Here is a 25,606-nt window from a genome sequence, read left to right as displayed (position 1 = left end):
CAAACAAATAATGACACTTAGATAACAGTAACTGAGAAAAACAACACGAACAGCACTGATGACACACTTAAATATATTTTTCATTAAACATCAAGGTCTTGTATCACATATTAATACACTCTACTAACAGCTACAACACAATATATGTTGCCTTCCTATTTAGGTCAGACTTCGAAATTTTTTGCTTTTTTTGTCGAGTTCTCTTATTTCAATGGCAGAACACAATTTATACTTCTTAATAACAGCACAAATACTGTCCTTCGTCACTTTGTAATGTACAAAAACACAGCACAGTACCACTGCAGTTGGATACTATGTCCTGCCAAGCATCCAGCCGGTCTTTTTGCCTAAGCATGCAGACATGGCAGCAAGTGTGAAGTAGTCAACGCAGAGTAACAAAGTCATCCAAGCACTGACAGCCAGCCTTCACCTTTGCAGAAGATAGCCAGCAGCACAAGCGATGCACACATGCTTCCCTCGGTAGCTTCACCTGCATCCAGAGGCCTCACTGGTTTCCAAGTCAATAATGCGGTAACTTGCAGACATGAATCACATCAAACTATGAAGTGCCATCTGAAAAACTGAAGTAAGCCATGGGGGGGGGGGGGGTTTACTGTGAAAACAGGCTATAAAAATGCTTACAAACAACTTTAACTTCACATAACTGTCAAACAAACAATAGCGACCTTACGCAGGAGAACAATGCAACACATTAAAAGCAAATTTCAGTAAAATCTAACCATTATAGCCATAAGTTTCGACACAAGAGCAAGGAAAGCACAATAAACAATACCCACAACTTCAATTATTGCGCTAAGCAGTTAAGACCTTGGTATAAATATATTCCTTTAACATAAAGCTTCCTTGCAATGCCACGGCTGCTTGTTACATCCAGTTCAGTCTTCGAAGAGAACAATAATTAACAAATGAAGTGAATGCTCTACCATGGTACCAAAACCCCCTTTCATTCATTATGAAAGAAAGTTCCAATGAGTGAGTGATAAATGTGACTTGTTGCTACAACATATTGGTGAATTGCAGCACAGATATTGACGACAGCAAAGACGAGAAAATAGAGGTGTGCTAACTTCCCACAAAAAGCTCTTTTTTTTCAGTGACCCATGTTTACAGCCGCCACTCACCACAATGCACAAGCTTAATTCACACCCTTAGGAAGGTCAACTCTGTGTCGTATAAGTGTACAGATGCTGACACACACAGAGCCGAGTCACACAATCTTTTCATCCTCAATAATTTCACGTGTTAGTTGATCCCTGCTGCTGACAACAGTACACCGAGCAAACAATGGTCCACAGGCACGCGAACTGCAACAACACGCAAGCCAACTGTCACACACATTTTTCTTGAGATTGTGTGAGTGTTCTCACAGCCGGTCATTGATGCAGCGTCCTGTTTGACCTAGGTACTGTTGGCCACAAGAAAGAGCGGTACACTAAACCATGTTTTAACATAAGTGACAAAAGATTTTTGTGGTTTTTGTTACACTTGTGTGCTCCACTGCCACATTTTCTTTGATTACACAACATTATAAGCTTCTGAGGTGCAGAGAAGACAACTTTAACTTTGGACCGATCTGCAGTTTTGATGATACTTCGGCTTATGAATGTATGGTATGACAGCCACTTTATGTCTGTCAGATGCAGTGACCACATGTCAACCACTCGGCGCATGCGCTTTACAGAGTAGAGGTCATGTGGTCACTGCATCTGACAGACATAAAAACTGGCCTCTGTACCCTACATTCATAATCTCTCAAAATATGAACAAAATTGCAGATCATTCTAATGTTGTGTAATCAAAGGCAATGTCGCAGCATGCCACACATATGTAACAAAAACACCTAATTCTGTTCGTCACCTGTGTTAGCAACGTGGTTTATTGTATCCCTCTTTCTTGTGGTAAACAGTACATAGGTCAAATGGGACGCTGTATAAATGACCGGCTGAGAGAACACCCATACAATGTCAAGAAAAACGTGCGTGGCGGTAGGCTTGAATGTCATTGCAGTTCGTGTGACTGTGCACCGTCGTTTGCTCAATGTACTGTTTACAGCAGAAGCGGTGATCAACTAACACGTGAAATAATTGAGTCTGAAAAGATTTCGCGACTTGGCTCTGTGTGTATCAGCACACCATCTGTACACTTTTCAAAGAGTTAACTTTCTTCCTAAAGGGGTGAATTGCGAATGTGCAATGTGGTGACTGACGGCTATAAACATGGGTCGGCGAAAATAAATCTTTTTGTTAAGAGTCTGTCGTCTCGTTTTGGTTCGCGATGATGTCACCGCTGGCTTTTGGCCGTAACCGCTATTGCCGAAAATGCGAAAAAAAAGTACCCGCTCTCCGCTGGAATCGAACCCAGGCCCGCTGCGTGGGATTTGGATACTTTACCACTGAGCCACGCAAGCTTTTTTCTTTCTTTATTGCCGGAACTTTCACTTTGTGGACACCAATTTCAACAGTTTTTGCCAAAAAATACATATTTATACACATACACATACTTTCACAGTTGCATGCATCCATGTTGTGCAGTCAGCCACATTTTGGCTAGCACTGTCATGTCATGTTTAAAATTCTTTTAAAGTTGCGAGGGGCTCAATCCTCGTCAGCCAATCCGGGGGGCATTCCTGATCTTTAATTACATCGATGAATTTGGAAACACCCTCCCGGAAAAGTTGTCGCGCAGGCCTTGTCGTGCAGGCCTCGCGCAGGCCGAAAGCGTGCGCATCCGCGCTTTCCTTTCTCACCGCTCTGCCTTCATCCGCGTCGATGAATCTGAACACGGGCCGTACCCCATGGGCACGCGGGGCACACCTCAGGGAGAGGTTCTCTCTCCGCTTCTCTTTAATCTGGCCAAGCTACGCCTTCCTATACTCATCGCGCCCAGGTGGAGGGTATCCAACACGCACTTTACGCCGATGATATCACCGTCTGGACTAATTCTGGAAACCCCGCTCAAATCGAGCAACGCCTTCAACAGGCTGCTTCAATAGTGGACACTTACGCCACCTCTTGTGGCTTGGAGTGCACCCCGCAGAAATCAGCACTTTTCTCTTTCCTCTGTACCGCCACCCGGCTCTCCTTGCCCTCGGATCCCATTCCCGTGGTCCCCGAGCTCTGGGTTCTCGGACTTTTTATCTCGTCCTCTCTCAACCCGGGCTTTACCCTTACCCATCTCCACAGTACGGGGGAGCAGGTGAGCCGCATGATCCGTCGGGTCTCTACGAAACGTGGCGGTCTGCGGGGGCGGGATCGGGTTGCCAGGATTGGCTACTTTACGCCAATTTGGCTACATTGTTAGGCCGGTGGCGGCAAAAAAAAAAAAAACGTCTTGGCTACTTGGCTACTTTTTGGCTACTTTTGGTTCCCTCTATTTGAGCAAATTATAAATATCTGGTGACGTCGCCGCCGCTGGCGTTCACCTATATATGGTGTCAACACCATGGCGGTCATGGCGTGTTTCCAGCTCCAAAATTTGGCAGTTGCAGTACACAAAAGCAAAGGCTTTGAGATACGTAGTGTCGCCTGGGGACAGAGTTCACGGACACTCGAGGGCGCTTCGCGCTTTGACCGCATTATTTCCGGTAAAGCGTACACCGCGCACTTCCGGTGTCCACAGAGCTGGCTCATTTGCGCGCGTTTTCGAGCATGCATGGTAGCTATGGGGAAGCACGCCTCCTCACAGTGAGTATTCCGGAAGCAGTGGCTGGACGACCCGAAATTAAAAGGTAAGAATTGTTTGTTTCCGGCATTAGAGTAACCCGAAATGACCTTTGGATGATGCACCACTCAACATGATTCGCATTGCGCTGCGGACCGCATGCGTGCCTATTTTTTTACGTTTGGACTGTTTGGTTTCAGATTGGATCGCACCTTCCGTGAACAGTTCACAGCATGTTACGTGCAAATACTGCTCCTGTAAAGTGCGGGCCCACTACACGGACTCGATAAAACATTCGGAAACACGTAAACATCGCAATGCTTTTGCGCCAGGCAACCAGCTGCGTCTGAGGGATACGATCGCCCATCGTTTAACAACCGACATGGAGCAGAAGCGGTGTGCTTTGAAAATCTCACTTTTCACGGCTTCTCACATGGCAATCAACTCCGTGGACGAGCTTTCCGGTATCCTGAAGGGTGAACTCCGGCAAGACATTGCACTGCACCGGACGAAGTGTACTGCCTTAATAACGAAAGTGATCGCGCCATACTTCGCAGAAACTTTAGCGCGCGACCTCAGCAGAAAGTTGTTTTCCATTTTGGTTGATGAAACCACCGACATATCTGTGAAGAAGCTAGTATGCGTATCAGTTCGCTATTACAGCGATATTGTCAAGAAGATCGTCAGCACGTTTCTTGACACGAAAGAGATTTCAGATGGACGAGCGGAGTCGATCTACGAGACCGTAAAGGCCGTGTTTCGCGAGAACTCTTGTCAGTCCAAGTGACTTTGTAGGTCTGGCAATGGACTGCACGAGCGTAATGTGTGGCCGTCATAACTCGCTGTGGAAAAGAATGGAAAATGATAACCCGTCACTTACACTTGTAAAGTGCATTTGCCATTCCCTCGACCTTGTCTCCGCAAAAGCCATGGATTCGATACCCTCGAACATTTTGTACATGGTGAAATTCACAATTATTTTGCTCACAGCAGCGTGAGGCATGCTGCCTATAGGGAAGTTTACCGTGCGAGCAATGGGAGTACCGAGGAAAGTGAACCACATAAAATTCTTTCTCCATCGGGAACATCGCCATCGCAGACTGTATCGACCGTATCGTTTCCCAGTACGAGGCCCTGAGACTTCACTTCGCCACAGTTTCGGATAGAAACTACGACGTGAGGCTCCTGAAGGACATGTATGAGGACGAAAGGAACCTGGCGTATCTTACGTTCCTCGCTCCCATCCTTGCGGATTTAAAAAGAGTGAACAGGCTTTTCCAAGGTCAGGATGTCGACCCGCTTGGCGTGTTTGAGGAGCTGGAAAGGCTTTTTAAGAGCCTTCTGACAAGGATATTTAAGCCGTCTGTGTTACGTCAGCATGAAGGCAGCCTCGGCGATTTTGATTTTATGAACTTTCAGTTTCAGTTTATTATCCATTCAATACAGTGATTATGTAAACGATACTATACAGACGAGGGTCTTAAAGTCAAAGTCTGCAGCGGGACCCTCGGTTCAAATTAAAAAACAAATGTATACAAGGCATGGGTTAAAGCAGCAAAATTAGCAACGTTGAAAGAAGACAAAGAAACGCACAAAATACAATACAATGGTAAGACACAAAAAACTAGGAAATGCCTATATTAACAGGCGTGATTATACAGAACAAAATATTATCGGGCATGAAACTATTTACAAAGAATAAAACACTTCAATTCATGTTTGAATGTATTCAATGATGATGTTTGTTTAAGAGAATGTGGCAGGTCATTCTATATTTTTATCGCTGAAAACGAGGACGTCATTTTTCCATAGTTGGTGCTACATTTAGGTAGGAGAAAGTTGTTATTATGCGCAAACCTAGTGGAATTGGTGTTAGTAAGTAAGTTGAAGTCTACAAATTCGTAAGCAAGCTGTTTGTTAAGCAATTTAAAGAAGAGAATACTTAAATGATACTTAAACAGGCCAGATACAGGTAGAATAGAGTTAGCCTTAAGAAGCGGGAGAGCGTCTGAATAGAAGGAACTGTTGGTGATTATGCGAATGGCCTGGTTCTGTATTGAATAGACGAGAGGTGACAGCTATATGTTAGGAATGGTAATAGCGATGGTATATCGAATATCGGTAAATTGACTAAAAGTACGCCGCAAAACGATTAATTGTCATCGATGTCTACCTTTAATTTAATCGGTTTAATCGATTAAAGCAGTTCGATTAATCGTTTTCCAGACGGTGACTAAAGTGGCGTGAAAATTTTGAAATCGTACTATAGAATGCGGAGTACGAGCAACGGCAGCGCGGCTGCGAAGACTGAGAGCGACTGTTGACTGTTTTCCTGAGTCCTGCCGAGCTGACCAAGCGCTTCCCCGCTTTACGCACGCGTCACACAAGGTGCCTGGGGCCGGAGAGAAGCCGCCCCAGTGGAGGAAGAAATGAACTAGGAGAGAGCATTACGTGAGGCTGCAAGTCTAGGCAAGCGAACTCACCGTCAAGCCATTTCTTTCGCTTTTTACCTCGCAGTATATAGTCAGCACGTGACCCTGAGAGACAACGTATTGGCCGATAATGTTTGGTTCGTAGTAGTTTCAAATGGGTGCGCTCCCGTTCAGCTGCCCTGCACCCGGCAGCATTAAACCTACCACGCGCTGTGATGCGGCGATCACGTGTTGCGCCGTTACTTCATGTCAGTCGTGCTGCGATGATATCTTCTAATTTCTCCTTCCTCCATGCCCACCCTCCTCAGTAAGTGCCATTTTTAACATGCAGGGTGTTCGTTTTTAAGTTTTACGGAATTTTTAGAAATCGCCTGCGACAGGTAGCGTAATTTTTATCATTGAGCTGGGCTATTCGATGAGGCGGACATTAGCACGAGAAATCGAAACACATATTCAACTAATTAACAAAAATCACTTATTAACTTTAGTTTTTACTTTACGACACATATAGCAATTTACGAATTGCAGCCGGTGAGCTTGTCAGGCGTATCCACTTGGAAGGAATTTACATAATGACACCTTGGTGATATGCACCATCGTATACTCGCCGTAAAAATGCGCTGTTGGTCCACTTACTTTTTTACCAAAATGCATTGAAGCACAAAAGTAACTGGAACGCCCATCTATTTCGACCCACCCTTTGAGAAATAATATCTCGAAACTGGTGTCATCCTGGAAATTCATTTCAAGTAGGTGCGTCTTGCAAACTCACCGCTACAATTCATAAATTGCAATATGTGTCGTAAGGTAATTAACTAAGAAGTTCATTAGTCAATTTTTGTTAATTGGTTGAATATGTCTTTCGATTTCTCGTGCTACTGATGTCCGCCTCTTCGAATAACCCAACTCAACGATAAGAATTATGCTACCTGCAACAGGCGATTTTTAAAAATTCCGTAAAACTTAAATATTGTCACGCATAGTAGTGACGGTGAAGGAAACAGTCGCAAAACTGTGAATGACGAAACGGATGTTTTATTGGGCGAACCTGTGCCCACAAAAGCAAGTTGCACTCGAAGCACAACGAACGATAACGGCGAGCACAGTCGGCGATCGTCGAAATCTGATCAGCGGCGAAACGCGTCGGCTTTTATACATAAGTCATCGAAGGTTCCAGGGCGACCCCATCGAAGCACTGGGGTCGCCCTGGTGCCCGCGTGTTTTCCAGAAAGTACTAGACAATTTGCGTCGCTCATACGATCAGATTACATAAGCGTCCGTGACAGTAGACAACGGATAGAAGCATCGATAACGTTCGAGAAACTTCCGTCCTGCGCCCTGCGCCGAGCGATAACGTTTAGCATTTGTTAGCCGGTGAAAAGCGGTCACCGGGGAAAGATAAACAAGTACACGTGTTAATATGAACACCCTGCCACTAGTCCCTAGTGGCAATTATAGTTGACTTCTAACAAATTAAACATTATTCTTTATCAAAGTTTTACGCTTGTATTTCTTATCCTGGTTCCACCTTTCAAACGTTAAATAGGTAAAATAGGTGAGTAGGTAAGTGTGTTTCAGCCTTTTTAAAGCGCCCGAAAAAAGTCGATTAATCGATTAATCGACGAAAAACCCCGCATCGAAAGCGATTAATCGATTATACGCTGAACCGACGAACGATTAATCGTTAATCGATTAAAAAATTTCATCGACCATCCCTACTATATGTGTTTCCCCAGGAAGCAATACCGTAGGTGATATGACTATGAATGAATGCAAAGTATAGAGATAGTAATGCGTGTTCTGAAAAAAAATGCTCGGTGTATAATCAATGCTCTTATGCCGTAAGCTGTTTTTTTCTTTAACAAATGCAATATGATTAGTAAATTTCAAGTTAGGATCTAATTTTATGCCAAGAAATGACACACAGTCCGCAGCAGCAATAAGATGACTGTCCAGGGTAACTTAGGGTATACTAGGTAACATCCTCTGTTTTGTTTTAAATATAATGAACTGAGTTTTAACCGGGTTTAAAATTAAGTGATTCAACTGACACCATTCTACAACTTTCGCTAGTTCATTGTTCAGTTTATGGAGTAAGGTTGGTAAAGACTTGTCTGACAGGGAAATGGTGGTATCATCAGCATATAGGATTGTATTAGAAATATTAAGAAAATCAGATTAATCGTTAATGTAAATGCAAAACAACAAGGGTGCCAGTATTGAGCCCTGTGGTACCTCTTGATTAATTACTTTTGATTCGGAATAAGCGCCCCTTACACAGACTGTTTGCTCGCGGTCAAGTAAGTAATTTTTTTAGAAAAGTTAAAGCTGGACCTGTTATACCTAACGATTCTAGATTGTTAAACAAAATGGGATGATTAACAGTGTCAAAAGCTTTAGTAAAGTCTAGAAACACTGAGCCAACGAATTCACCTCTATCAATAAAACATCTGATTTAAGTCGGTTAATGCTATAAAAGCTAGGCTGGTCGAACTGCCAGGACGGAAACCAAATTGGCAAGGTTTTAATAGTTTAGTTTAAATTTTGTTAGGTAGCTGTTTAAACGCTTCAGAAATAATTTCTCGATAAGTTTACTAATGGAGGACAAAATAGAGATTGGGCGATAACTGGACACCTGAGATTTATCACCTTTTTTATTAACAGGAATTAATTTGACCTTCTTAAGCGAACTAGGAAAGATGCCACATTTGAAAATTAGATTAATTATGTGGCTCAGTGTTTCAGCAATACGAGGAGCAACAAGTTTTAAGTGGTAGGCAGAGACATTATCTAGTCCTGGGCTAGTTTTTTTTCAGATTTAATATGACAGAACAGATCTCATCGGCTGAGACAGGAAAAAGAAAGAAGGTATGATTGCAACGCTTTAACGAATATGAGGAGGCTATTGGGGTATTATTGTACACTTCATAGAAGTAATTACTAAATGAGTTGGCTATACAGGATGATCCGGTGCAGGTTTCATTTTATACCTTATTTTATCAATGGTTATACTACGCTGGGGTGTATTCAGAAATTCATTGAAACGTTGTCATTGCTTCTTAGGATTATTTGTAGCCTTGCAGAATTTTTTCTCATAATAAAGCCGTTTCGATTTTTTCAGTAGATTGGTCAACACGGTATTGTATTTTTTATAGCGATGTGCTAGGCTTACATTGAACGGCTTTTTTTTTAGTCTTCCGGTAAAGATTATCTTTTTTTCGGATGCTGGTTAACAAAGCTTTAGTTATCCAAGGATTAGAGGGAAATTTACATTTTTTCTTACCTTTGACAGTTGTAGTGCTAGCGTATACGGCTTTTGAAAATAATGAGCAGAATTTTTGGAGCGCCTTTTCAGGATCACATTGAGTGCTAATAGACGCCCAGTTAGTACCACTTATTGTATTAAAAAAGTTATCCAGGTCGAAACTGGAAGTGAAATAACTAGTGTCATGGTGCATTTTTTCTGCGGCGAAAGTAATAAAAATGGGAAGATAATCGATGATAGGCATGTCAATGACACCTGCACTTCGATGTGGTGTGATATTGCTTAAGGCGTGATCAAGAAGAGTATTAGTTCCAGAAGCGGAAAATCGAGTAGGAGAAGTTATTAGAGACTCAAGCCCACAACCAACAAAACAATCGCTATATAATTTTACTGAACTATTACCAGCATCCATTAAATTACTATTAATATCACGAACTATTAAAATCTGTTTGTTTTCAGCAGAAATTTTATGAAGAACAGTGGAAAGATTGTGTAGAAAATCGGGAATAGATGAAGATGGGGAGCGAAAAATGCAACCAATGATTAGACTTTTGTGATTACTCGAAGGTGACGGGTTAGTTTCGATCCACACTGATTCACAGTTCGACACGTTTAAACTTTGAATCGGTTTTTTTTAGGTTTGGAAGATGCTGACCTCGGCAAGGCTTTTTCTGAGCATCTCCAGAGAACACAACTTAGTGCGCACGAGAAACAAGCCTTGAAGCGCCGCTGTTTTGTTTTTATCAAGCTCTGTGCCTTTGATCTACAGAAACGGTTGCCGAATGCCACCTCGCTGCTCGGAAAGCTCAGGGCCATAAGTCCGCAATCGATCCTCGGGCCATGCGCCATGGAATCCTTACAGGAGTTGCCAACCGGTGTTTTTGCGTGCTCGAAACACCAGCTCGAACGTGAGATAAGGTTCCTGCAGCAACTAGTAGGCACCGCCTCAGACCAACCACTTCTGGAGTTTTGGACCAAAGTACATGGCTACAAGGACCCGTCTGGCTCGAATCCTATGGTCCACCTCGCCGCAGGGGCAATGAAGTTGCTCGTCTTGCCCATATCTGACACTGAAGCTGAGCGAGTGTTCTCAAGCGTAACGCTAACGAAGAACGGCATTAGAAATCGAATGTCCGATGAAGTGCTTGTTTCAATTCTTATGATCAAGTTCGGACTGCGACTCCGGAATATTAAATGCTCGGACTTTGTCATCCCGCAAGTCGCGAAAGTGAACTCTACGATTTATGCTTGAATCCCAGCAATTGTGATTTTGAGCGTACTCATACCGTATTTATCTTTATCGTCGCCCAAAGGGTGTTATTTCTAGTCCTTTTAAGAAAAGTCACGCAAGTCGCGCGGAAACAGCGTCATTTTTGCAAGACATTTTGTCATCCCGCACGAAATGAATGCTAAAGTCCACAATTTATGTTTGAATCCGAGCAGTTCTGATTCTCAAGTGTTAATACACTTCATTGTCATTGTGACACTGAGTGTACTCACGCCGTACTCAATTTTATCGTCGCCAAAATACTGTTACTTCTAGTCTTTAAAAAAAATTAGGCACGATGTGTGAAGAGCCATTTTTGCAACACTGCAAAATTGTTGACTTTCCAAACCATTGTGATTGCTAAAGTCAACAATTTATGCTTGAATCCGAGCAGTTCTGATTCTCAAGTGTTAATACTGTACTTACTTACATTTTCGCAAAAAGGCTCTTGCATTTTGTCGTTCAAATAAAGACGTCGCAGCGGTTTTCACGCACGCGTGGCTACTTTTGGCTACTTTAAGGGCCTTTGGCTTAAGCTGGCTACTTTTTGGCTTGTTTTTGTCATTTTTGGGCTACTTTTCATCTTTTCAATCTGGCAACCCTGGGCGGGATGCCCTTCGTTTGGCCCAAGCGTCCGTCATCAGTCGGATCATCTACGCGGCCCCCTACCCCAGTCTTGGGCGCCACAACGAGGTCCAGCTGGATGCTCTCTTCCGGTCTGTGCATAAACGTGGGCTGGACCTCCCGGTGTCCACTTCCAACCATCGTTTTGCGGCTTTGGGGGTGCTCAACTCCTACTTGGAGCTTCGGGAGGCTCACCTCGTTAACCAACTTGGTCGCCTGTCTCAGACGTCTCCTGGGCGCCGTCTGCTTGCGCACTTTGCTCTTCAACCTATTCTTCCTCCCGCGCCCCCCGATCGGATTCCCGACTCTTGGCGCCAGAAACTCTGGGTTGCCCCTCTCCCTCGTAATATGATACTTTCTCCCACCCTGGTCGTCGGACCGCTTGTGTTCGCGCCCTTACATCCCAACACGGATCTCGCCCCGGTGTCTTCTATGTGGTTTTCGCGGGTCCTTCCCCCTCTGGCTACTTTTCGGATGCCGTGATCCACGAGGGAAACACGACTGAGGGCCTCTCCCTGCGGGACTCTACAACTCAGGCGGAGGAGATGGCCATTTCCTTGGCGGCCTCCCACCCCAGCGCAAGGGTCATCATCTCGGACTCGCGCTCTGCCTGCTCCCAATAATTTGCCGGTTCCGTCTCGCCTCTCGCGGCTCACCTACTCCGGGTCACCTCCTGGTGTTTCGTACCTCAGCCCGTCCGACTTGTCTTGTCACGAGGGTCTTCCTGGTAACAAGGCCGCCGATGCGGCCGCCCGCGCGCTTCTTCCCCGGGCCGTTACCCCTTCTCCCCCCTCATCTTACCCTGCAACTCAGTCCCTCACATCTTTTCGAGAAATCTTGGCCTATTACCGCGATGGTCGCAGGCTTTTTCGGCCCCGGTCCGGGGTTTGTCTAAGGCCGATGAGCGAATCCTGCGCCACTTAAAAACCAACAACCTGTTGTGTTCTGCCGTGGCTCGCCATTTTCTGCCTAATACAAGTGGGCACTGTCGCCATTGTGGTGTCCTGGCCGACACCTACCACATGGTTGCAGCTTGCCCCTGTTTCTCTTTTCCTCTATCCCTCCCTTTTCTCGTTCCCATACGAGAGACCGGGGAGGAGAGCCTGCTCAGCTGCTCTACCTTGTGCGCCCAGCGCGCCCTGGCAGCGCGTGCCCGAGCGGCGGCCATCTCTAATGGAATCCCCGACTAGGGAGACCACTTAGATGTCCCCCCTTGGGGGGTCAATTCTTGTATTTTCCTGAAATAAATGTTTTCGCCACCACCACCTTCCGATGACATGAATCGCTCAGCACCTTGGTCTTGAACTGCTGATATGGTGTAACGCCCGTGGGGGTGGAGAGGACGTCCGAGAGCTCGCCGGCGACATCGGGAGGAAGGACTGATACGACGTGGTAGTAGCACGTCGTTTCCGAGGTAATGCGGTAGAGGCAGAACTGTGCCTTGATCTGGTCAGACCGAACTTGCGGGTTCTCGAGCCAGAAGGGTGGGAGCGGCAGTTGCGCGGACGAGACGCCCTGCATGCGCACGTGAGTCCTATTGAGTGGAGGGTGCGGGCGGATCAATCATTGTGTTCGTCCTAGGTCACCACTTGTCTATAGGCTTATGCCTCAGGAGAGAAGGGAAGACACGGCTGACCCGAATTGACGCCAGAATAGAACCGAGAGCCGTGTAGCGGCCAGGCGCCGTCTTTATTTTCTTCTCATGCGGCCGCGTGCTATCCGGGTCCTACGCGCCGCCCAAAGGAGGGCGCTACCTTCTAAAAGCGGGGCTAAATATGTATTCCAAGCTATCCAAACACTCCGCTCATGAATTGAATCAGGATTTAGCGTGTTTTTCTCTTCGTTCTTTATTTGGAGAATACTTTGAAGCAGCAGCTCGTCATGTTTCTCACTAACGTTCAGCGGTGTGGTCACTATCTGATTATTTTCTGCCTAAATGGTGTGCTCATTTCCGTTAGATTTGTTCTTGCTGTGTACAACGCTTGAAACGTAGCTGTTTCGTACATTGTAATACCTTTTAGGAAAGACGTATTATCGCTAGTAACTCGCTTACTATTGCGGATCGTCACGAAGCATTCACCTTCGACCCATTCGTGCGCTGTCGCTGTAGTACCGTAATTTATTGTGCGTACATATTGCACACATATTCAAGTGTGCGCCAATTTATTTATTCTTGACACGTTGGCGATGAGATTGGGCGTGTTTCCGTTCCAGTTTAGGTAGATGTGTGTAGTCACTGTGCGCGAAACTTGCTATGACAGGAAGTGGCGCTACTCCTTTTATCATTGTTTAACGAGCGGTACTCACTCTTGCCAACGTACCGGCGCTGAAGCCCTTTCTTTGAAGGTTAGCAATACAACGCTGGCGAATGAGCAAATTTCTGTATCCTCGAGGAAAGCTGTATATCTCGAAGTGGCGGAAACACGTACGGACAGTTGCAGCAGCGGTCCGCGGACTTGGCCACACATATTACATTCCTTAATATGCCAGTCACTATTTTTGCAGCCAACTATTGCACACGTCTTCAATCCACATGATTCAATCCAGCATGATTGGAGTGCAGTGTGTTAGCAAAAACTCAGTTGATCGGAGAGAAACAAGGTAGAAGCGGTAATGATTTCGTATTCGTGTGCAGTCGCTGAGGCGATGTACGGCGCGCCGCCGAGAGCGCAATCCCGTTTCTCTAGAACGAACTGCTCCAGCAAAAGGGTCAGTGTCGAAGCAAATCGCTGCATGAGCGGAGGTCTGTTTGTGGCGGCTGCTGTGAATCGCGCCCACGCATCACCCACGCGTTGCCTCTTGCGCTCTCCCAATTAACGAGGCAGTCACTGTTTGCAACGTGCCGCACGAGACAGACTGTACGCAACAGCCAATATGGCGAAATGAAAACACGTATACGGCGGCGCTCAAATTTTGCATTAGAGAGTATTGTAATCGTCGCTGACTTTTTGTTTCGCTCGTTTTCAAGGTGATCGACGGTGGCCGCGTTTACACGGCCGATGCAGAGGCGCCGATACAGAATGCGCCCTCTAAGGGCGCGTTCGACGCCGAAGGCCAGCCATTATACCTCTGTTGATAATAGGAAAGAAATAGCTAGGGCAAACAGAAAGGAAAAGGTCAGAGCCCTGCCACCCTGTGAAGAGGGTCGGATTTGCTATGTTGGGGTTTAGCTATATTGGGGATTTGCAATGTTCAAATTTCCTAACTTCACCGGCCCACCTAGTTTTCTGCAGCCCTCGACTGCGTTTCCCTTCTCTTGGTATCCATTCTGTAACTCTAATGGTCCACCGGTTATCCATCTTACGCATTAGAAGCCTGCCCAGCTCCATTTCTTCCGCTTAATGTCAACAAGAATATCGTCTATCCCCGTTCTCTGATCCACACCGCTCTCTTCCCGTGTCTTAATGTTAGGCCTAACAATTTTCGTTCCATTGCTTTTTGAGTGGTCCTTAACTTGTTCTCGAGCTTCTTTGTTAACATCCAAGTTTCTGCGCCATATGTTAGCACCGGTAGAATGCAATGACTGTACACCTTTCTTTTCAACGACAGTGGTAAGCTCACAGTCTGGATTTGGCAATGCCTGCCGTATGCACTCCAACCCAATTTTATTCGTCTGTAAATTTCTTTCTCATGATCAGGGTCCAATGTGAGTAATTGACCTAGATAAACGTACTGCTTTACAGACTCTAGAGGCTGGCTAGCGATCCTGAATTCTTGTTCCCTTGACAGACTATTGAACATTACCTTTGTCCTTTGCATATTAATATTTAACCGCACGCGCACACTTTCTTGGTTAGAGTCCTCAATCATTTGCTGTAATTCGTCCACATTGTTGCTGAATAGGACAATGTCATCTGCAAACCGATGGTTGCTGAGATAATCACCGTTGATCCTCACTCCTAAACCTTCCCACTCTAAGAGCTTGAATACTTCTTCTAAGCATGCAGTGAATAGCATTTCAGAGATTGTGTCTCCTTGCCTGACCCCTTTCTTGATATGTAACTTTCTACTTTTCCTGTGGAGAACCAAGGTAGCTGTGGAATCCTTGTAGATATTTGCCAAGATATTCATGTATGCCTCCTGTACTCCTTGATTACGCAATGCCTCTATGAGTGCTGGTATCTATACTGAATCAAATGCTTTTTAACAATCTATGACAGCCATATAGAGAGGTTGATTGGATTCCGCAGATATCTCTATGACCTGATTGATGACATGGATATAGTCTATCGTAAAATATCCCTTCCTGAAGCCAGCCGGTTCTCTTAGTTGGCTGAAGTCAAGTGTTGCCCTGATTCTATTGTATTGTCACGTAGTAGTGACGCTGAATAAAACAGTCGTAAAACTGTGTACAACGAAACTGGTTGTTTATTGGGCGAACCTGTGCCCACAAAAGCAAGGTACACTCAAAGCACAACGATAACGGCGAACACAGTCGGCGATCGTCGGAATCTGATCAGCGGCGAAACGCGTCGGCTTTTATACCTGAGTCATCGAAGGTTCCAGATTAATCCCTGGGGCCCGCGTGTCTTCCAGAAAGTTCTAGACAATTCGCGTCGCTCATACAATCAGATTACATGAGCGTCGGTGACCACAGACGACGGACAGAAGCATCGATAACGTTCGGGAAGCTTCCGATGCAGGCGCGATCTGCGCCGAGCGATAACGTTTAACATTTGTCAGCCAATGTTGAAAGCGGCTACCGGTGAAAGATAAACATGTGTACGTGTCAATACCCTCCCCTTAAAAAGCATCGTCCCGATGCTACAAACAAACACGAAAGCGAAAGCAAAACCATGCGTAATAAACAAAATAACAAAAAACAATAACAAAGTAACAAAGTACCTAAGTTTGTCAGCGGGCGTAGAAAGGCTTAAGGCGCACCACGTGGATGACTTCAGGTCGTGCCCGGCGCCGCTGTGATTGCGAAATGCCGTCTGGCACGACCTCATAGTCCAGTGCGCCAATACGTCGGGTGATCTTATATGGTCCAAAATAGCGACGTAACAGCTTCTCGCTAAGTCCTCGTCGGCGTATCGGAGTCCAGACCCAAACACGGTCACCGGGCTGGTACTCGACGTAGCGTCGTCGAAGGTTGTAGTGTCGGCTGTCGGTCCTCTGCTGGTTCTTGATGCGCAGGCGGGCGAGCTGTCGACCTTCTTCGGCACGCGGCAAATAGGTGGCAACGTCGAGATTTTCTTCGTCGGTGACGTCCGGTAGCATGGCGTCAAGCGTCGTTGCCGGGTTCCTTCCGTAGACCAGGTTGAACGGCGCCATGTGCGTCGTTTCTTGCACGGCCGTGTTGTATGCGAAGGTCACGTACGGAAGGATGGCATCCCACGTCTTGTGTTCGACGTCGACGTACATTGCCAGCATGTCAGCAATGGTCTTATTTAGGCGCTCGGTGAGGCCATTCGTCTGCGGGTGGTAGGCGGTGGTCCGGCGATGGCTTGTCTGGCTGTATCGCAGGATGGCTTGAGTTAGTTCTGCCGTAAAGGCCGTGCCTCTGTCGGTGATGAGGACTTCTGGAGCACCGTGACGCAGGAGAATGTTCTCAACGAAGAATCGGGCTACCTCGGCGGCACTGCCTTTGGGCAAGGCTTTTGTTTCGGCGTAGCGGGTGAGGTAGTCCGTAGCTACGACGATCCATTTATTCCCGGACGTCGACGTCGGAAAAGGCCCAAGTAAGTCCATCCCGATCTGCTGGAATGGTCGGCGAGGTGGTTCGATCGGCTGTAGAAGTCCGGCAGGCCTTGTCGGCGGTGTTTTGCGTCGCTGACAGTCTCGACATGTCCTTACGTAATGGGCGACGTCGGCAGAGAGGCGAGGCCAGTAGTATTTTTCTTGTATCCTCGCGAGCGTGCGGGAAAAACCGAGATGTCCAGCCGTTGGGTCGTCATGGAGAGCTTGCAGAACCTCTGGACGCAACGCTGAGGGCACCACGAGGAGGTAGTTGGCTCGGAGAGGCGAAAAGTTCTTCTTTAGGAGAATATCGTTTTGCAAGAAAAACGACGCCAATCCTCGCCTGAACACCTTCGGCACAGTGACGGTCTTGCCTTCTAGGTAGTCTACAAGGCTCCTTAGTTCCGGGTCGGCTCGCTGTTGTTCAGCGAATTCGTCGGCACTGATGGGTCCCAAGAAAGTGTCGTCATCCTGGTCGTCCTGTGGCGGCGGTTCGACGGGGGCGCGAGACAAGCAGTCGGCGTCAGAATGCTTTCGGCCGGACTTGTAGACGACGGTGATGTCGAATGCTTGAAGTCTCAGACTCCATCGTGCGAGGCGACCTGAAGGATCCTTCAAGTTAGCTAGCCAACACAAGGCGTGGTGGTCGCTTACAACTTTGAAGGGCCTAAGATAGAGGTAGGGGCGAAACTTTGATGTAGCCCAGATGATGGCGAGGCACTCCTTTTCTGTTGTGGAATAATTTGATTCCGCCTTCGATAGCGACCGGCTAGCGTAACTTACAACCCTTTCTATTCCGTCAGTCCTCTGCACAAGCACGGCGCCGAGTCCTACGCTGCTTGCGTCGGTGTGGACTTCGGTATCGGCGTTTTCGTCGAAATGCGCAAGAATGGGCGGCGATTGCAGGCGTCGCTTCAGTTCTTCAAATGCTTCGATTTGCGGCGTCTCCCACTTGAACTCGACGTCGGCCTTCGTGAGGTATGTCAGTGGCTCGGCGATCCGTGAAAAGTCCTTGACGAAGCGCCTGTAATAGGCGCACAGGCCAAGAAATCTACGCACTGCCTTCTTGTCGGCGGGCGGAGGAAAGTCAGTGATGGCCGCCGTTTTCTGTGGGTCAGGGCACACTCCAGACTTGTTGATGACATGGCCCAAAAACAAGAGCTCCTCGTATGCGAAGCGGCACTTTTCTGGCTTCAACGTGAGTCCGGAGGTCTTGATAGCTTGAAGAACTGTTTCAAGGCGCCGGAGGTGTTCCTCGAAGCTTGAGGCAAACACAACGACGTCGTCCAAATAGACGAGGCAAGTCTGCCACTTCAAGCCTGCCAGTACTGTATCCATGACCCGTTGGAAAGTCGCAGGAGCCGAACAAAGACCAAACGGCATGACCTTGAACTCGAACAGTCCATCTGGTGTTATAAAGGCAGTCTTCTCCCGGTCTCTCTCGTCGACTTCGATTTGCCAGTAGCCGGTTTTGAGGTCCATCGACGAAAAATACTTTGCGTTGTAGAGTCGATCCAAGGCGTCGTCAATCCGTGGGAGAGGGTATACGTCCTTCTTCGTGATCTTGTTGAGGCGACGATAATCGACGCAGAAACGTAGGGTTCCATCCTTCTTCTTCACTAACACCACGGGGGACGCCCACGGACTCTTGGACAGCTGGACGATGTCGTCGCGTAGCATTTCGTCGACTTGTTGCCTTATGGCCTCGCGTTCGCGCGCCGAAACTCGGTACGGGCTCTGACGGAGTGGGCGGACATATTCGTCGGTTATGATGCGGTGCTTGGCGACCGGGGTTTGTCGAACTTTTGACGACGACGAGAAGCAGTCCTTGTATTGCAGGAGCAGAGCTTTTAGCTGTTCTTTCTTATGCCAAGGAAGGTTCTGATTGACGTCGAAAGTTGGTTCAAGTACTACAGTCTTCGTTGCAGGTGCACTAGAATCCGTGAAGGCAAAAGCACTGCCGGCTTGTACTATTTCGTCGATGTAGGCGACCGTTGTGCCTTTGTTAATGTGCTTGTATTCGTCGCTGAAGTTCGTGAGCATCACTCTTGCTTTCCCTTCACGTAGCTTAGCTATGCCTCTAGCGACGCAAATTTCACGATCGAGCAGTAAGTGATGATCGCCCTCGATGACGCCCTCCATATCTGCAGGCACTTCGGCACCGACGAAAATCATTACACTGGAGCGAGGCGGAACGGTGACTTGTTCTTCTAGCACATCCAAGGCATGGTAACTGATGTCTGTATCCGGTGGTATCGCGTTGTCCGTTGAAAGCGTTATTGACTTGGACCTTAAATCGATGACTGCACCATGTTGGTTTAGAAAGTCCATGCCAAGGATGACGTCCCTGGAGCAGTGCTGCATGATTACGAAGCTCACCGGGTAAGTGCGATTGTTAACCGTGACTCGCGCTGTGCAGATACCAGCCGGCGTTATTAGGTGGCCTCCCGCTGTCCGGATATCAGGTCCTTGCCAGGCCGTCCTCACCTTCTTCAACTTGGCGGCGAACGGGCCACTGAAGACGGAATAGTCAGCTCCAGTGTCGACGAGAGCGGTGACGCTATGACCATCGATTACCACGTCTAAGTCGGTAGACCGTCGTCTGGCGTTGCGGCTAAGCCGTGGCGTCGGATCACGGCTACGTCGGCTTGCTTCGCTGCTGCTACGTCGCGTCGGTACGTCTTCTTTCGGCGGCGAAGTGTTGTCGTCAAGGCTCTTGCTAGGCGGTGTGCTGGTACCTCGTTGTGATGATGCGTGAGTTGTCGTCGTCGGTGGCGGCGGAGGATCTTCGGTATTGCGTCGTACAGCAACCGCACCTCCATCGGTTGCTGCCTTTAGTTTCCCGGATAGGGGCTCACGGACCGGCCCCGCGCTGGGCCAGTGTATGGTCGGCGCTGCGGCGACAGGTAACGTCCTGGTGACGGCGAGCGTGAGGGTCGTCGTGGTTGCCACTGGGCTCCGGCGAGGTAGTCAGCGATGTCGCGTGGTCGCTCGCCAAGCTGTGGACGTGGCGCGTTGACGGCGAACCCTCGTAGGCCCATCTCGCGGTATGGGCATCGGCGGTAGACATGGCCGACTTCCCCGCAGTGATAGCAGAGCGGGCGGTGGTCGGGGGCGCGCCAAATGTCCGTCTTCCGCTGGTAGCTGCGCTGGGCGACGGGTGGGCGTGCTGGCGGCGGCGGCGGTGGACGACGGAACTGCGGCGTTACGGGGCCCAGGCGCGAGCGCGGAGGGGGGCCGTGACGACGGGCGACGGCGGCGTAGGTCATCGCTTGCGGCTGTAGTTGAGGCGATGCCAGAGCTTCTGGCACTTCCAGAGATCGCTGAACCTCTTCTTTAACCATGTCGGCGATTGAAGTCACCTGAGGCTGCGACCTTGGGAATAATTTCTGTAGTTCTTCCCGTACAACAGCTCTGATCGTCTCGTGCAGGTCGTCGGCGCCTAGAGCTTGAGCTTCGGCGTAGTTTGTCAGCGCACGGCGGTTGTATTGTCTAGCTCGCATTTCAAGCGTCTTCTCGATGGTTGTCGCCTCCGAAACAAATTCTGCCACAGTCTTGGGCGGGTTGCGCATCAATCCAGTGAATAGATGCTCTTTGACGCCCCGCATCAAGAACCTAACTTTCTTTTCTTCAGACATGTCGGGGTCGGCGTGGCGGAAGAGGCGAGTCATCTCCTCCGTGAAGATCGCGATGCTCTCGTTCGGCAATTGAACTCTGGTTTCCAGGAGAACTTCAGCCCTTTCTTTTCGTACGACACTCGTGAAGGTCCTCACGAAGTTCTCGCGAAATAGGTCCCAAGTCACCAGGGTGGTCTCCCTGTTCTCAAACCATGTCCGAGCAGCGTCATCCAACGAAAAATAGACATGCCGCAGCTTGTCATCGCCGCTCCATTTGTTGAATGTCGCGGTCCTCTCGTACGTCTCCAGCCATGTTTCAGGGTCTTCAGCTGATGATCCACGGAAGGTCGGTGGCTCCCGAGGTTGCTGCAGCAGGATGGGGGACGCTGGGGCTGCCATTGAGGTCGTTGACTTGGCCTTGATCGCTGTGGTCTTCTCGGGAAGAAGTCCGTATTCTGGCAAAAGACCTTGCTGCCTACGGCTAGCTCGCTGGTCCTTGGCGATGTTGGTCTCGTCCTCCGGTTTCGGGCTTGGGTCGCGGCTTTGCGGGGGTGTCCGCTGCATGGACACAAAAGCACCTCCACCAGATGTCACGTAGTAGTGACGCTGAATAAAACAGTCGTAAAACTGTGTACAACGAAACTGGTTGTTTATTGGGCGAACCTGTGCCCACAAAAGCAAGGTACACTCAAAGCACAACGATAACGGCGAACACAGTCGGCGATCGTCGGAATCTGATCAGCGGCGAAACGCGTCGGCTTTTATACCTGAGTCATCGAAGGTTCCAGATTAATCCCTGGGGCCCGCGTGTCTTCCAGAAAGTTCTAGACAATTCGCGTCGCTCATACAATCAGATTACATGAGCGTCGGTGACCACAGACGACGGACAGAAGCATCGATAACGTTCGGGAAGCTTCCGATGCAGGCGCGATCTGCGCCGAGCGATAACGTTTAACATTTGTCAGCCAATGTTGAAAGCGGCTACCGGTGAAAGATAAACATGTGTACGTGTCAGTATATTATCTTGGTGAATATTTTATACAATACTGAAAGCAAGCTAATGGGTCTATAATTTTTCAATTCTTTAACGTCTTCCTTCTTATGGATTAGTATAATGTTGGCGTTCTTCCAGCTTTGTGGTACACTTGAAGTCGTGAGGCACTGCGTATAAAGGGCCGCAAGCTTTTCAAGTATGATATCTCCTCCACCTTTGATTAAATCGACTGTTATTGCATTTTTTCCAGCAGCCTTTAGCCCTGGTCTATTTTGCAAGGCCCTTCAAGCTTTATCGCTAGTTATAGAAGGAGCCTCTGTAACCTGTTCTTTACTGCTTCGAATGAAAGTAGCTTGGCTGCTCTGGGGACTGTACAGGTCAGTATGGAATTCTTCCGATGCATTTACTATGTCATCGAAATTGCTAATGATATTACACTGCTTATCTTTCATTGCATACATTTCGCCTTGTCCTACGCCAAGTTTTCTTGTCACTGATTTCATGCGGCGTCCATATTTTACTGCTTCCTCAATCTTTTCCACGTTATAATTTCGGATATCCCTTACTTTCTTCTTGTTGATCAGTTTCGGCAGTTTAGCGAATGCTATCTGATGTCTCGAGTTTGACACTTTCATGTTTAGCCGTTTCTTTATTAGGTTCTTTATTACTTGGGAGAGCTTTCCTACTGGTTGCCTTTGTGCCTTATGTCCTACTTCAACTTCTGTTTCTAAGATCAGCCTAGTTAGGGTTTCATTCATTACTTCTATGTTCTTTTCAACTTCCTGTTCTAAAGCTGCATATTTGTTTGCGAGCACCAGCCTGAATTGGTCTGCTTTTACCCTTACTGCGTCTAGGTTGGCCTGTTTCGTCTTGACTAATTTTATTCCTTCTCTTTACAAATTGAGAGAAATATTTGACCTCACGAACCTATGGTCACTGCACTTTAACGTCTTTAACACTTCTACATCATGCACTATGCTGGGATCGGCAGAGAGTATGACATTCCTTGTTTCCCCATTAGGGCTTCTCCAGGTCCACTTCCTGTTGCTGCGCTAAGCACTAAACACTATACACTAAACACTAAGGGATGGAGGTAGAAGCCATAGACATGAGCATAACCCAGCAAAAATGACAATGACTCAGCAAAAAAATCAACACTCAAGAACCACTCAAACGGGTTCGTACCTGGATACTAAGTGAAGGAAGCACTAACGGATGGTGGTAGAAGCCATAGTCATGAGCATAACTCAGCAAAGAGATTAACACTCAAAAACCACTGAAATGAGTTCGGACGTGGGTACTAAGTGAAGGAAACACTAAAGGATGGTGGTTGAAGCCATAGTCATGAACATGACTCAGCAAAAATGACAATGACTCAGTGAAAAAATATTAATGGAATGGGTTCAAACCTCAAAAACTAATAGACTGGGTGCGTATGTGGTACTAAGTGAAGCAAAAGACTAAAGGTTGACGGTCGAAGTCATAGTAACGAGCATGACTAATGCTTTCGCCTTAAGGTCTCGTAGACAAAACAAAAGGGACTCCTGAGGACTCATGACATGAATGTCATGATATGCGTGTCATGAAACAGCCACCTACGTCTGGGTTGTGGTGGTTATGTTGAACCAGGCGGGGTTGCCTGGCATACATAGCCGGCAATTGTTCCGCCTGGTCCTCCTTTGAGTTGAGATGAGGGCTGTGTCACCAGGCGTCGATGAGCCCCGTGTCTCGCAGGAAGACTATCAGCAGTCGTTGCGCTCTCTTCCTGATTCTTCTGAGGGGTATTATGTCTTGGTGCTCTCATGGTCGTTTCGTTAACTTGGTAGGCTCCCCCCAAGGCCACTTCGCATAACATCGATTCCCACAGAGCGTGGGATCTACCGTTTTTTTTTTCATTCTTTAAACCGTTGGCCACAGCATTTACCGTCCTCTAAACTGCTGTTTCGAAAAGTCGGCAGACCAAAATTGGTGTCGTGTCGGCCTAGTGTGAATGAGCCTTATATACAACCACGAGAACTCCTCTCATACCGCACTCCTCCATTGACCTACTTTTTAACAGCGGAGCTGTTAAGCCGGCCCTAATGTGTGCCGTCTGCTACTGCGTTTCTTAGCAACTACCTCGCGGAGCATCGCGCGCTATGCTTGGGAGAGAGACAAAATGAGAGCGAGAGAGAGTGCGCACGTCGCGCGCTATGCTCAAGAGAATAAGAAAATGTGAGCGAGGAGAAACAAATTGTAATAGCACCTACGAGGCAACGCGCAGAGATGCTGCCGACGCCATCCGCGCTTCTCCGTTTCCCTGCATTAGCGCCCAACGCTGGCGGTGTCCGTGACTGCAGCAGGCGCCTCTGGCGGGGGCTCGGCCGTGCTCCCCCTAGCTGCGCGCTACTGCGCATGCGCCGTGACGTCATTCCGGCGTGTCTTCTGCCGAGCGCCGCCTGTACACTGTGCATAGCTTTCGCCCCACTTCCCCTACATGTGCTCGGACTGAAAGGGCTTGGTTAGGCGTTCCCCGATGCCACGGACCACGAGGAAATGCTTATTTATTCATTTATTTACAATACCTACAGCTCCCTTTTGGGGCATTAGTGTAGGGGGGAAATATTAACATTCAAATACAAAAAATACAAATACATAACAAAATGCAGATTGGTGACATGTTATTCAGTATCACTTCACATAGTCATGACCAGCTAGGAACCGATCAGCTCCGCTTTGTCTTTAGCCTTGCGCCACTAGTGCAAGCTACCCCGATTGTTTTCGTAGACAGGCGGCAGCCCGGAGGCGTATTTCTATTTGCGCCCCCGTACAGCGCTCGACCGCTGGCGCCGCGCTGCGCCGCTCGCGCGTACCGCGTTTATAGGTGGTTGCTTTTGCCGAGGGCGCTCGAACGCAATCATATGGTTCGCATGCTTGCACGCCTTTCAAGTGCGGTTGTATGGCTGAGTGGTTACGGCGCTCGCTTCGGGATTATGCGTACGCGGGTTCGAATTCTGCCCAGCTCGATTTTTTTTCTTAATATCACGCTTTTCCTTTTGTTTTCCTCTCCGTTTGCCAGCGCGGTCGTTTGAACCCCGGCGCCACGGCGGAAGCCGTGGTGCCGGGCGCCGACGCGAAGCGGCGGTCGTTGGGGTGTAGCGGAGCGTAGCAACACCCCAAATAAAAAAATACTGCTCCAGTCAGGTAGACTGCTCCCTCCCTGATAGTGAGATTATATTTGGATCATCAAAACAGTGATGCGTTTATTTAGGAATACTACCGATCCCCTAACAGCAGGCTAGTCACCCCCAACCCAGCGTGTTCTCCGTCAACGCCTCCTCCGTTCCAACGGCGGGCCGGAGGCGGCTAGAAACATGGTACGCGCGAGCGGCGCAGCGCGGCGCAAGCGGTCGAGCGCTGTACGGGGGCGCAAATAAAAATACGCAGCCCGGAGAGAGCCGCGCCACAGGCGTCCGAGGAGGGCAGGGCTGCGCGCATGCGCCGCAGTCGGAGACCGGGCACAAACAAGCACAGTCATGCGTGGCAGCCGCTTATCTCTGCTCCGCCATCGGGCCGCCGCGCTGCGCCCTCTTCGCCTTCCTTCCATTTATACGCGGCCCTATCAACAGACGCACGCGCAGTAGCCGGAGGGGCCAGGGAAAGAGCGCGTGTCAGCAGCCGAGGCGGAGGGACGAAAAGGCCTCCCAGCAGGGCTCAAGTCTTGTAGGGCGCAGCCAAGGTCGATCCACATAGGTCGCGATGCTTTGGGCGAAAAGTGGTTCAGAACCAATTGTCACCGACATCAGCAAGGGTGGTTGTGGGAGCAGTGATTGAAGCGCGACTATGTTTGGAGGAAATAAAGACTGGGAAAGAAAAAACCGTTTTTTAATTAAAGCGAGACGCAGTTAGATTCACTCAACGAAAATAAAATTCCTTACCCATTTTATATACGCATGGCGAGAAAAAAATATATAACTCTATCTTACTTGATCATTGTCAATAAATACCTTTTTTCAGCGCTCACCGTGAGAGCGCCCATCGATAGCGGCGGGTGTTGACGCCGCT

Source organism: Dermacentor silvarum, chromosome 3 (genome assembly GCF_013339745.2).
Source record: "Dermacentor silvarum isolate Dsil-2018 chromosome 3, BIME_Dsil_1.4, whole genome shotgun sequence".
Classification (NCBI taxonomy): Eukaryota; Metazoa; Arthropoda; class Arachnida; order Ixodida; family Ixodidae; genus Dermacentor; species Dermacentor silvarum.
Note: the sequence above shows the minus strand (reverse complement) of the source record.